The sequence below is a fragment of the Heterodontus francisci genome, chromosome 30 (assembly GCF_036365525.1).
Source record: "Heterodontus francisci isolate sHetFra1 chromosome 30, sHetFra1.hap1, whole genome shotgun sequence".
Taxonomy (NCBI): Eukaryota; Metazoa; Chordata; class Chondrichthyes; order Heterodontiformes; family Heterodontidae; genus Heterodontus; species Heterodontus francisci.
In genome coordinates this window covers 51,606,812-51,621,594 of record NC_090400.1, presented here as the reverse complement: position 1 = coordinate 51,621,594, position 14,783 = coordinate 51,606,812, and the positions used below count along the sequence as shown (strand labels likewise).

Sequence of the window (14,783 nt, the reverse complement as noted above, 5' to 3'; positions counted from 1 at the left end):
GTAACCAAATCCAGCCCAACAACCCTTTGAGAATTCCACAATCCTCCAAACATTCTGTTATTTAAGAAAGTTGAGAGAGAGAAACCAGTGAATTGTAGACCAGTTAGCCTAATATCTGTTGTCAGGAAATTGCTACAGTCTATATTAAGCATAGAGCAGCTGAACACCTTAAAACTTTTCAGCTGATTAAAGAGAGCCAGTATGGATTTGTAAAAGTCAAGTCATGCCTGACTATTCTCAGTGAATTTTTTGAAGAGGTGATTAAAGTAGTGGACAGGGGAGTGTCTATGGATGTTATTTATATGGACTTCCAGAAGGCATCTGATAAAGTACCTCATAAGAGGCTGTCAGCTAAAGTTGAAGTTCATGACATTGAGGGCAAATTGGTTGGGAAACTGGCTGAGTTGTAGGAAGCACAACCACAAGGATCTGTGTTGGGCCCTCATCTATTCAACATATTCAGTAATGACTTAGATGATTGGACAGAGAGCCACATATCCAAATTTGCCAATGACACAAAGGTCGGTGGCATTTAAAGCAGTTAGTTGGAAGCATGAAATCGCAGAGATATTGTTAGATTAAGTGAATGGGAAAAACTGTGGCAAATGGATTTTAATGTAGGTCAACCATTTTGGACCTAACAAGGGTAGAGAGGGTACTTTCTAGAAGAGCTAGGAACAGCAAAGGTCCAAAGATCATTAAATTGTCATGAACAGATACAGAAAATAATCAGAGAGGCCAATGGAATGCTGCCCTTTATATCTAGAGGAATGGAACACAAGAGGGTAGAAGTCATGCTTTAGCTATACAAAGCCCGGTTAGAGCACACCTGGAGTTACCGAGTGTAGTTCTGGACGTCACACCTTAGGTAGGATCTCCTGACCTTGGAGGGAGTGTAGATTTACCAGAATGATACCTGGACTCCAAGGGTTAAATTACGAGGAGAGATTGCACAAACTAGGGCTGTATTTCCTGGAATGTATCAGGTTAAGGGGTGATTTAACCCAAGTTTTCAAGCTATTAAGGGGAATTGATAGGGTGGATAGAGAGAAACGAATTCTGCTAGTTGGGGAGTCTAGGACTAGGGGGCACAGTCTAAAAATTAGAGCCAGATCTTTCAGGAATGAAATTAAGAAACACTTCTTCACACAAAGGGTGGTAAAAGTTTAGAATTCTCTTCCACAAACAGGAATAGATGCTAGATCTATTGTTAATTTTAAATTTGAGATTGACAGATTTACATTAACCAAAGGTATTAAAGGGATACGGGGAAATTACGAGGATATGGAGTTAGGTCGTAGATCAGCCATGATCTCACTGGCTCAAGCAACTGAGTGGCCTCCTCCTGTTCCTGCCTTCTTGTGCATCCCAGACTTTATTCATCCTTCCACTGGCGATGCCTTCAGTAGGTGCAGCTGAAGGCACGATAGACAATGCTGGAGCGATTAGGTTTGGGGATGAGCAAGAGGCCAGAAGTGAAGGAGCACAGAGATCTCAGGGTGTTGTAGGGCTGGAGGAGACCACCGGGTAAATCAGCACAGTCCGAGGGTGGAACCTGGACCCTTGCTTGGTCTGGCTAGCTCAATTCCGACACAGGGATGCAAAGCTGACAACTGAACCAACAGAGAGGCCAGTTGAGAAGAATTGAATCAAACCCTCTCGCACAATCTCCTGAGACCTGTTCAAATATCAGCCCTTAAGATGACAATATTCACTGAACAGATACACCATGGGCCAAGAGGTCCAGTGAAGGGCTTACCACGTGTATTATCTTTCCCTGATGTACGGATTGATGGGATCAACACAGCAGCTCCTACTATTTGATTCTGTAGGAAATGATTCCGAGAAGCTTTGAGGAAGATTTATTCTATCCACAGCAGAAACACAGAGGCAGGAATCATAAAAAACTAATCAAACATGGTATCCCAAAACAGGTAATAAAGAATCTAAAAAAAAACACAACAGATTTTTCTTCCAGTAACTCTGCAGTTTCCATTGCTGCATGCACTTGTGTAGAGGTTGACACCACGTTGTACAGAGACTGGGAGAGTGAGAACGAGGGAGGGGGAGAGACTGGGAGAGTAGGAACGAAGGACAGACTGAGAGAGTGAGACCAAGGGAGAGAAGAGAGACCGGGAGAGTGGGGAGAGGAGGAGAGACCAGGAGAGTGGGAACGAGGGAGAGAAGAGAACGGGAGAGTGGGAACGAGGGAGAGGAGGAGAGAACGGGAGAGTGGGAACGAGGGAGAGGAGGAGAGACCGGCAGAGTGGGAACGAGGGAGAGGAGGAGAGACCGGCAGAGTGGGAACGAGGGAGGAGGAGGAGAGACCGGCAGAGTGGGAACGAGGGAGAGGAGGAGAGAGAGTAGGAAAAAGGGAGAGAAGAGAGACCGGGAGAGTGGGGGGGAGGAGGAAAGACCGGGAGTGGGAACGAGGGAGAGAGCAGAGACCGGGAGAGTGGAAATGAGGGCGAGAGCAGAGACCGGGAGAGTGGAAATGAGGGCGAGAGCAGAGACCGGGAGAGTGAGAATGAGAGACAGACTGAAAGAGAGTAGAAACGAGGGAGGAGAAGAGACCGGGAGAGTGGGAACGAGGGAGAGTGGGAACGAGGGAGAAGAGAGACCAGGAGAGTGGGAACGAGGGCGAAGAGGAGAGACCGGGAGAGTGGGAACGAGGGAGAGAAGAGACAGACAGAGAGAGAGACAGAGAGAGAGACAGACAGACAGAGAGAGAGAGAGGGAGGAGTGTGGGACAGTGGAGTCGAGACATGAGACTGAGAGAATGGAAACAAGAGAGAAGCAAACTGAAAATGGGAGCCACAGAGAGGAGCAGCAAAGTGGCAGCAATAAGATGGAAAAGAGTAGAGTGTGAGATGGGAGACCTGGATACCAGGACCCTGAGGGAGGGGGACTGAGAAGCAGAATGAAAATCAAGGTAGAGAGCAGTGAGAAGACAGAGGAGGACTAAGTTAATGCACCTTTCCTGCCACCACCAGAAAAAGCAATGGTATCATCCACCCTGTCTATACAAAACCCCACTCCCCCATTCCCAATCTCCTAAACACTGATGTCAAGTTCTAGTTTATACGCACATACAGGATCTAATTCACATGTGCCTGCAACTTTTAAAAGGCAAGTAAATTATTCTCAATAAATTCCATTGTTTGATTAATAGAAATACGCAGCAGAAGTGGCCAGGATCAATAGCTGTTCTGCACTGAGTTAGCAGGCAGGAAGTAGAAGGCTGTTATAATTAAGGGCAGGGGAAAAGGAATCAGTCAGGGCTCCTGCTCCCAATAATTATCCAGTGACCTATACTGGAAAGAACATGCCATGGATCGTTGGATGAAGTCATCACCGGTCTCAGCTGTGATGCCCTCCCTCATTGGTTGGCCTTTTGAGACTCGGGCGACACAACGAGGAGTCCTGCGGATCCATACCTACAGCAGACACAGAGAGTGCATTTCCACTGGTGGGGAAGAGCAAAAACTACAGCCCATCAATATAAGATAGTGAACAAGACATCAAATAGGGAATTCAGGAGAAACTTCTTTCCCCAGAGAGTGGTGAGAATGTGGAACTCGCTACCACAGGGAGTGGTTGAGGTGAATAGCATAGATACACTTAAGTGGAGGCTGGATAAACACAGGAGGGGGAAGGAAATAGAGGGTTATGCTGACAGAGTTAGATGAGGAAGGATGGGAGGAGATCTGAGTGGAGCGTAAATGCAGGAATGGACTGCTTGAGCCCAATGGCCTGTTTCTGTGCTGTACTTTCTATGTAATACCAGAGCAGGAATCAAGGCCATTAGAAGTGGAGGCTGGTAGGAGTGAGGATGGCGGCAGGTGGCGGGGAGAGAGCTGGGGAAAGAGTAGACAAACATAGGAAACCAAAGAACAGGAAGAGTCCATCTAGCCCATTGAGACTCTCCTCTATACTGTCGTGGAGTGACTTCTACATCACCAAGATCCCTCATCCCCCATTCCCACCCATGCTCCCAGGAAATGACAAAAAATCTGAGGCTAACTTGAAAAAGCAACTCTGGGAAATTCTTCTCTGAAGTCCCCCCAATCCAGTTCCAGGAGACCACAATGACTGGAAGACACATTCTCCGCTTGCTTCTTGTATACAATGGTCTCCCAACTGACAATCCTTGGTAAATCCGACAGATTTCCTTCAGAGCTGCTGGTGATCGATTGACCCGTGTGTTGGGAACTGGCGGCACAGGCACAGCACAAAGCCATCAAACAACACAGGAGACGCCTCCAGGACATCACTGCCCTGAGTTCAGCTCAGCACCATCTCCTCCTCGCTTTCAGCTTATATTTGCATATCTCATTGCACAGAGCTAATGATGATATCTAGGAGTCCTACAACAGAACTATTAGCAGCAGCATTGAAATCAGACAGAACCTGAGCCACAAAGTAGGCCGCAGATCCCAACCACAATTCGTAATTATTTAACAAATGAGCTTTCAAGAGGGGGTCATAATGCCTGAAGATGCACTGACTGCAGAGAGAAGCAGAAGAGCTAAGCAAGGACCATCCCACGGAGCTGGACAGGACAGGAGAAGCAATGGAGGAGGACAGTATGGTCGATCATGTCAAACAGCAGAGAGGTCAAGGAGAACAAGCGGTTGTGGAGGGGGGTGGGGGCGCACTGGTAAGGCAGTCAACAGAGGTCATTTGGGCTTTGGCCTAGGCCGTTTCGGTGCTGCAAACAGGGCGAGAAAGTCGGGCTGAAGGGGGATTGCAACTGGGGAGTTTTGGGACAGAAGAGCATGGAACTGGGAGATGACTATGCATTTCAGGCACCTTGAGCGAGGAACCGGAGTTTAGAGTCAGTACGGTGGTCAGGAAGGACAGAGAGGGTAAGGGAGAGCTTTTTGAAGTGAGCGGTGATGATGGCAGGTTTGAAAGGAGGTGGGACAACCAGTATGGGATCAGGTGGGGTAGCTGGGGTTCCATGTAAGGGCAAAGGAACTGGGTGCCTGCACTCAATTAGAATGAAATTTTCTGCACTAAAAGGGAGCCGGATTCAGGCCTACCCAGCAGCGTTATTTACTGTTATCCCTTCCCTCCAACTTCAAATAGGACAGTCCTGTCCTATTAATAGGACAGTCTTTAATTAATATTCCAGCAGACCCCTCCCTGCCCCCAGAAACAAAACGTGTGTGTTAAACTTCAGACATGACATCGACACTGTGCGACAGAACATAATCGGAGAGGAGCGAGGGAGTTAAATTAGCCACATCTCAGGGCGTAAATTAGAAAGAAAACACCTTAAAGAGCCAGATGGAAAAGAAAATTCTCTTTTTACTTTAAGAAGAAAGGCCTTGATGTGAAATGCTCAGAGACAGTGCCCATTGTGCCAATGCAGCTTGTGCCACACATACCAGCAATGTCACCAACAGCGAGCAGAGGAAAACCACCTTTCATACATCAACTTTACAGCACAGAAACAGGCCATTCGGCCCAACTGGTCCATGTCCGTGCTTATGCTCCTCCCACTCTACTACATCTAACCCCATCGGCATATCCTTCCATTCCTTTCCCCCTCAAGTACATATCTAGCTTCCCCCTACAATCCATCTCTGCTATTTCCCTCAACTACTCCCACGTGATGGCGAGTTCCACATTCTCACACCTCTCTGAGTAAAGAAGTTTCTCCTGAATTCCTTACTGGATTAATTGCTGGCTCTCTGGAGAGCAATCCAGTCAGTCCCACTCCCCTGCTCGATCCCCCTAGCCCTGTAAGTTTATTTCCCTCCCTCAAGTGTCCATCCAATTTCCTTTTGAAATCATTCATCGTCTCCACTTCCATCACCCTCGTGGGCAGCAAGTTCCAGGTCATTACCACTCACTGCGTAAAAAAGTTCTTCCTCACGTCCCTCGCATCTCTTGCCCAAAACCTTAAATCTCCGTCTCATAGTCTTTGTACCATAAGTTAGTGGGGCAATAAGCCCGTCATAATCTTGAACACCGCTATCAAATCTCCCCTCAATCCCTTTTGCTCCCAGGAAAACAACCCCAGCTTCTCCAACCTAACCTTGTAACTAAAATCCCCCATCCCTGGAACCATTCTGGAAAATCTCCTCTGCTCCCTCTCAAAGACCCTCACATCCATCCTAAAGTGTGGTGACCAGAACTGGATGCAACATTCCAGTTGTGGTCTAACCAGAGTTTCATAAAAGTTCAGCATAACTTTCTGGCTTTTGTGCTCAATATTTCTATTTATGAAGCCCAAGATCCCATATGCTTTGTTTGATGGGACAGTGTAGACGGAGCTTTACTCTGTATCTAACCTGTACTATGGTCATTTATTTTTCCCTGGTGCCAAACCACAAATTATGATATAAATTGAATTCAATTTTACAATTTGTAATTTCTGGATTACAAGTCCAATACCATAACCACAACATTACTGAAACCTATATCACTTAGTTCCAATTGACACCCAAAATACACCTGTTCTAGTTGTCCAGCTCCTCGACCTCCTGCAGTCATCAGACTCAACACCGCTTCTTAAACTGTTCAACAGAACCTGAGAAAACCAGATTATTTTTAAAACCCACTTGTAGCCTTTAACTGGCAGGGGTTTTGTTTTATTCAGCCTGCCACCAGGCCCCACTGCTTCCTCTGAAAGAGCAAACACCCGAGGAGGGTTGGAATTCATGCAGAGTCATTTCCCGCTGAGGTTTGCCACTAAGGGAGAATATGTAGATCACGCTGCGGAGAAAATCGTCCATCAATATGTCCGTGTCACTGTTTGTAGCCTGACAAAATGTGCATGGCCCCAGTATCACAGTCAGTGCAAGGGCCTGTCTGCCACTATCCAATACTCAACTGTTCCAGGATAACAGCCAGCAAGGTGCTGTTCGGATGCATTTACTTCCTTCTTCAACCTTTCTCTCAAGTCCTTACGACTCATGTTAGGTCAGATTCCAGGTACCTACAGATCTCCAGCCACTGCAACAGACCTCCAATGTATTGTCCCAAAATAAACTCGTTAATGGCTGGCATTAAATAATTTCAATCGGACAGAGAGGAACCATAACCAAATCACCTTTTGGAAATGATGGCATTCCCATTACTTGCACTGGGGGCAGGGGAAGATTTTCTGCACACCATGCATGTAACAAAGTCTTAATCCGGTTTATAAAAATTGTGGTGATGATTTTACTTCAAATAGTGCACAGAGAAAACCTTTTCCCACTGTGTACATCAGCTATTTATTTAGTATCATGCATGTGGCAAGACTCCTTGATTCATTCCAGGAGCTGGAGTGGTTTTTCTCACAATTTCCTCTATGTTACAGATACTATTAAATGCTACAACCCCACACCCATAACTAAATTCCATCACAAGTGGTAAATAGGCAACTTTATTTTTTTTTTAAGAGAAAGAGCAAGATTTTGTGCAAATGTACGTTGTTGGTTAAAACGCACTGCTGGCATTAATTTCAAAATTCCAATTTGAGATTGTCTTGGCCAATATTTATTCCTAAATCAATGCCATTAAAAAAAATAGATTATCTGGTCATTCTCACATTGCTGTTTGCAGGATCTTGCTGTGCACAAATTGCCTGCCCTGCTTCCTACATTACAACACTTCAATGGTACTTCAGTGGCTGTAAAGTGCTTTAGGATGTCCTGAAGTTGTGAAAGGCACTTTAGAAATGCAAGCCTTTCTTTTTTTTTAATCCAACAGTTTGACAATTCAAGAATGAATCGCAGTCTCAGGAATCCGCAATTAAACAGGTACAACACATTGCAAAGAATCGGAAAAGGAAAGAAAAAGAGGAAATATTTTGTTTCAACAATAAGTAGTGCTCTCATCTTTTAGGAAAAAGTGTCTGACTGCAAAGGTAACAAAAGCAATATGGATTCAGGCATTAACCTGGCTACCTAACAAATGGATTCAGGCATTAACCTGGCTACATAACAATTGCAACAGTTCACCCCTCCAGGTCTGGGTAACCTCCGCACCGCAGCCTCACAGCTCCAGGGACCCGGGTTCGATTCCGGGTACTGCCTGTGTGGAGTTTGCAAGTTCTCCCTGTGTCTGCGTGGGTTTTCTCCGGGTGCTCCGGTTTCCTCCCACAAGCCAAAAGACTTGCAGGTTGATAGGTAAATTGGCTGTTATAAATTGTCACTAATATAGGTAGGTGGTAGGGAAACATAGGGACAGGTGGGGATATTTGGTAGGAATATGGGATTAGTGCAGGATTAGTATAAATGGGTGGTTGATGTTCGGCACAGATTCGGTGGGCCGAAGGGCCTGTTTCAGTGCTGTATCTCTAATCTAATCTTTCTAAAATATTCATCATTCCATTTTAAAAACAATGAAAAACAGAGAAAAATGAGAGATTTAAAACGCCCCTGTATTCATAAAAAAAAATCTTACATCATCACTCAGAAACATCTCAAAGTCCTTGACATGCAATGACTTACAAAGTGCAGGCAACATTAAGATGTAATTAAGAGGCTAATCAAAGCTTATTGTGACCATTTGACTTTGTAAGTGTTGCAGGTCTTTAAAACAAAGATATAGATGTGGTTTAAGTAGGCAATTTAATTAACTTGGGACTACAAGCAAAATAAGTAAAAGCCTTGAGCAAGATTGGAAGGATCTTTATTTCTACATACAGGGTAGCATCCTAGTGAGACTGCCTGCATCCTCCCTTATTATCTCAATGTCCTTCCAATAGCATGCAGCCCAATCTGCACACACTACTCCAATGGAGTTTTTATTTAGATCCACCGTTACATCTTGATTTTTGCAATCTACTGCTATCAGCTTTCCTTATGGCCTCATCTACTTGAGGTGCTGCTTTTAATGCCTTGGCCCCATCATCCAGCTTTCTCCCATTCAAAGACTAATCATCATTGTTATCTTTTAGCCAAATGTACCAACTCACATTGAATTCCATCTGCCACTGTTCTTTTTAACCTATTCCACCACTGTTATTAATAACACCCATCGCATCCCGCCCCCCGCAGTTTCCACCAAAATTATTCAGATGATCCCCTAGGCCACAGGATCGGTATGGGCTGAGTGATTCATCCCCAAAGCACATGGAAGTCCTGCCAGATTAACCATAGAGATGTGAGAAGCCAAGCGGCTTCTCCTTTAATAGCTCTACGTTCCTCTTCATCGAGTTCCACATTAGCCTCTTTCTGTCACTTTGGAATTCTGTTGTGCTGCAAGTAGTTGAAACTGACCTTGGGGTATCTCCTCCCTCCGAGTAACCAATAGAGCTAATTCCTGAACTTGAATCAGAGGTGCTTCATAATGGGTAGTCTTTAACATCACAGCCACTTAACACTACAGTTCACTCACTGCTTCCCCTGGGTTGAAAGCTCACACACTCAGCGACTTCACATCGACTCATAAAGGTCAGTAACCCAACAGCTAACTGCAGAGTCAAGTCGAGTGGTCCGTCGTTTATCCGTTAAAATAACAGCAGATCTCTGCCAGACCTCAACAAGAGTTCAACAAAGAGTTGTGTTTGGACCAAATTCCAGCCAGGGAAGCTTGAAGAAAACTGGTTTGAACCATCTGATCTTGTGAAATCATGGGAACCGAAGATTACATGAAGGACATCTCAGCCTGGGGTTCTCACAGACACGCGAGCCTGGCACACTCCCAACAAGCATGTGTAAACGAGGCGGTTCCCATGTCCTGACAACTAGATGCCCCTTACTGTTATTCACCCGATTTGCACTCTGTGGTGATCATGGGTATGTAAAACTGGCGTGGCGTGGAGTGGGGGGAAAAGGCTTTTGTTATTTTACAGGGCCAGGCCCCTAATATTTGAAGCTTTACAGAAATCTTACTTCTGCCTTGATTACAGAATTTCTTTTCTGCTCCTGACATCTCCTTTCCCCATCTTTATTTCTATTTGGATGTTGTGAGGGTATTCTTCCTCCCCCCCTCCCCACACTCCCTTTCTCCCACAGACAGGCTGCCATGGGCCTTCCCATACTGGTTCTGTGCCAAATTTTAACCAATATTCCCCAATTATTAACCCAGCGAATCTCAGTGGCCATGGACCTCAGTGCTCTTGGGCTAGAGAAGGAAAAATATCTGCTAATGTTCTGCCTCCTGATCACCATCCACCAGCCCTGTTCAAAGGTAGACATACAAGGAACATAGGAACAAAAGGCCATTCAGCCCCTCAAGCCTGTTCTGCTGTTCAATGTGATTATGGCTGATCTGTATCTTACCCCTATCCACCTGCCTTGGCTCTATATGCTTTTATACCCTGGTCTAGTAAAACTTCTAGCAATCTTACATTTAAAATTATTAATTGAGCTAGCATCTACTGCTTTTTGATGGAGAGCTCCACACTTCAACCACTCTTTGCATGAAGAAGCATTTCCCAACTTTATCCTGATTTTAAAGTTATGTCCTTGTGTCCTAGATATCCCCCCCACCAGCGGAAAATTTCTGTCTATCTACTATTATGAACGTGTTTCCATGTTTTAATATTTTTGATGATTTGTAGGTAAAAGTCTGTGGAAATATCTGAGGAGCTGCTGGACTTGGGTTTTTTTTTAAAAACAACCTTTACTGGATGTCACATGTCTTAAGCTAAATGAACAGCAGGAGCCTTGGGGACTAAGGTTTACAGAGAAGTGACATGTCAAGATTTATGGTGGTCAAGAGTTGGTTTCAGTTTGGATATTGTTTTGAGTCAGCTGGGGGTCAGCCGGCTAAGAGAGAAGACACCAGTTCATCCTTTCTCCACCTCTTTGAGAAACCCTGAGAATCCAGTGATAGCTGAAACCCCTGATGCCACATTTCTCCTGGAAAGCCTGTCAGACTAATTCTCAGCATTGCCTGAAGGGAACTGCTCCAGAAAGATCTCAGTGACAGCCGTCCAGGCGTATTTGGGATGCCAGAATAAAGGCACAACTGATATCATTCCATATCTTCTCCTTTTCCTTCAAGAATTAACAAGTATTTGGCCAAAGTTTTCTTTTGGTCTTTTTGTAAAGAGATCTCTACAGAGAAAACTTCTTTAATTTTTCTTTAACGTGTGTGTGTGTGTGTGTGTGTGTGTGTGTGTGTGTGTGTGTGTGTGTGTGTGTGTGTGTGTGTGTGTGTGTGTGTGTGGCTAATTTAGAACAGAACTTTCATATTTCATTGTGTGTGCTAATGCTTTGCATCTTTACTGAATATGTCTTGTTTAATAATAAATTTATAATTTTGTTGTTTATTAAATAAACCTGGTTGATGGATTTTATTCTGAAATAAAAAGAGAGTATATAATTGGCCGCATCAGTAACTGGGTAAACATTTACATATATGTTGTGAACTGTGGAGAAGTGGAACTAGAGAAAGACAGTGCACTCCTCCCACCTCGGTCGTAACACTACCTTAATAATTCCTTTCAAAATCCTAAAAACCTAGGTCAAATCACCCTTTAACCTTCGACATTCCAGGGAATACAAGCCTAGTTTATGCAATCTTTCCTCATGACCTAACCCTTGCAAGGACCTGGTAACATTCTGATGAATTGGTGCTGCACTCATTCCAAGGACCTCTTTCTAAGGCCCTACACTGTACGCAGTACTTCAGATGTGCTTGAACCTGGGATTTGTATAATTGTAGCAAAACATCCTCCCCTTTATATTCTAGACCTCTAGTTATAAAGGCTGACATTCGAATCAGCCTCTTTGTCTATTTTTGTACCTGATCTCTATAATTTAATGATCTGGGCTCATGAATCCCTAAATCTCTTTGGATCTCCACTGTTCCTAGCTTCAGATCTACTTGTGCTGATGTCCTTCCTGTCACCACCCCCAACCCCCCAACTCCCAGTTAGACAGTATGTCAAGTGCTCAGATCCCGGAATCCCAACACTCCCTCTCTGTGAGATGGGATGTATTGGCTATCAGCTGTGCTGTGCCAGCCAGTGACTAGTCTGTCATCAAGTTACAACGAGCTATAAATGAATCCTGTTGTGCTAAAAGGCACTTAAGAGGGGCTTTAGTTATGAGGAGAGAGAAACTGGGGCTCTTTTCACTGGGACAAAGAAGGTTAAGAGGAGCTCAGGATTGGGAAGAATTTTGCGAGAAGTAAATTAGGAAACACTATTTCCAATGGTTGATGAGTCAGAAACTAGGGGCATACATTTAACGTTAGTTATCAGATTAAAAAAGAGGCTAGGAGAATTTTTTTTTTTTAAGAACATGGGAATACCTCACCAACAAAAAAAGCAGAATCCAGAATAACTTTTAAAAGAGAAGTGAAAAAGAAAAAGTTGGAAGAGTAAAGGGGATCGAGCAGGGGAATGGGATTAAGTTGATCTGTCTTTCAGAGAACCAGCACAGGTGTGGTCACCAAATAGCCACCCTTTTTTTAAAAAAAGAATAAATTCTCAAGATGTGGGCATCACTGGCCAGGCCAGTACTTGTTGCCCACCCCCAAACTGCTCTTGAGAAGGTGGTGGAGGGTTTTCTTCCTGAACCATGAAGTCTGTGTGGTGAAGGCACTCCCACAGGCCAAGCAGGAAGTTCCAGGATTCTGACCCAACGATGAAGTGACGCGGACAGGTGTCCAACTCAGGAAGCTGTGTGACTTGGAGGGGGACCTGGAGGCGATGGGGTCTCCAAGCTCCTGCTGCTCTTGTCCTGTGGTATTCTTTGCCTCTATACTGGATAGCCATGATCAAATGCAATGGCCACAACCAGTGCAGAAAAGTGAAAGGCAAGATGGAAGAGCAAAACCACACATCTATTTTACGGCAACTCTCAGAATACTGACCCAGGATATCTCTTCTATTCAAATGTAGCGTGAATGCAGATTCTCTCATTTCAATCAACACAAAATTTCCATGTTGGATGCACCTTAGCTAAATCTCTACAATCCCCTTGGTATTAGAATCAGGCCAGGGTGATGGAGAAACTAGCCTTGTGCTGATTTGAGTGCTTTCAGGTTTACAATCCTGCCTGTTTTAACGGACAAAAGTTGGGCTTCTTTTTCTTTAAACGAACAAAAAAAAAAGCTTCTCACTGCCAGAAATCCACAGGCTAGTTGTACCAACAGCGTTTCCTTCTCTCCTTTTGATGACAGTGAATCTCCCACCAATTACAAACGCGCAGTGAGTTTCAGAAATTAATTGCAGTGAAATTTAAACATCTAGATAGTGCAATCCACACTCTTCACACTCTCGCTGATTCCTTTCACATCCCATTAAAATGTGGAGATGTTGGTCTCTGGTTTCAGGAATGAGCACCACGACGGTCGAGCCTCATCTGTAGGTCGGACTGATCAGTCAATCAATGGCAACATGTTGGCTACCGGTCTGTGGTTGGCTGGTTAGGTCCCTTCAGCCCGGCTGAATTCTGGTTCAGCTCTTTTTATCCATTATTGTAGGCCGCACTGTCTTCCATAAGACTCGGTAGTTTGTGGCTCAGGGGATGCTGTTTGGAACCGAGCTGTACGGTTCAGGAGGATCGCAGGCTCGACCCCCTCCACTCAACGGTGGAGCAATTCGTATCAGGGATGCACAAGGGGCCAGAATTGGAGGAGTGCAGTGGTCTCCCAGGGGTGTAGGTGGTCGCAGAAAATAGGGAGGGGGTGAAGACATGGGGGATTGGAAAAGGATGAGAATTCTAACAACAAAGCATTGCCACACCATGAGCCAATGTAGGTCAGTGAGTACAGTTATAATGGAAAATGAAAGCATGAAGTCAAGATGTGCATCCAGGTCAGGTTTCCCACTTCTCAAACACAGGGCCTCTGAATCAAAATTCGACTGTACAACACCCGAGATCTCAGGGACTGCCTGCTTACCAGCTGTTTCATATTTTAATAGGAGTTCACCTCTCAGTAACAACAGCTTAACCTGTACCGAGTCTCCACACAGCACGAGAATGATCTGATTTCAAAAAGGATTACACGTTACAATTCCTCCTTTATATTCAAGCTCCAGACAAAGTCCCTTTTTGTTCAGCTTCACAAAATTACTACACAAGCCTCAGCTGAGTATATTAACTGTGGCTATTGTGGGAACACAAAAGCCCCTTCAGCTGTAACCAAACATTCTTCAGACAGAACTTTAGTTATCGCAATAATCCAGGTTTTAACAAAATACTGGGTCACATGCAAATAGTCTGCTGCATTGCCACAGTCTCCTTAACAACAAAAAAAGGCACCATCTACAAATGGCACGTATGACATTTTACACTAAGACTCTTCAAATAGCTCTTCCCATTGCAGCTCTGTTCAGTTAAAGGAAATGTCATACTGATAATATATTTACAAAAGAACTAGACTCTCATTTAAATCAGGAGTTATGGGGATGAGGTGCTGAGCCACTGAATGAACTGAAACATTTATTTTGAAGTAAACCCTTATTCAAGCTGCCCCTCTTTGCAACTTTGTTCATGTGATTGTTATTCCTACTCCAGAGACTTGAGCACAATAACCTAGGCTGGCACACTGAGTTAAAGCCTGGCTTGGGTATAAAATTAAAACCCAACCCGAACCCGACCTGACCACAGCCCGGCCGACCTGACCCGACACGACACGAATCTCCTTCATCCGTTCCGGTAGCAGGCTATTCCTGCAGATGGAGTTGTGGGAAACATGGGTAAGCCTGATCCCGTGACTTCCCGGAGGTAGCAGTGTCCAGTCTGACCACAGTCTGAATGCTGGACTCGAAATCTGGAACCAACCCAACCGGAGCCTGACACATGTAGTCGGGTCTAATCGGGTTCAGGTTGGGTTGCCAGGATTTACACTGAGTATTCAACAAACACATTTCAGTTGGG

The 14,783-nt window shown here is 44.7% G+C and overlaps 1 protein-coding gene across 13 annotated transcripts in view; it reads right to left on the bottom strand.

Annotated features, from left to right (window-relative positions):
• msi2b (musashi RNA-binding protein 2b) overlaps positions 1–14,783 on the bottom strand; it is a 539,697-nt gene that overhangs the window by 253,600 nt on the left and 271,314 nt on the right. The window lies entirely within an intron of this gene.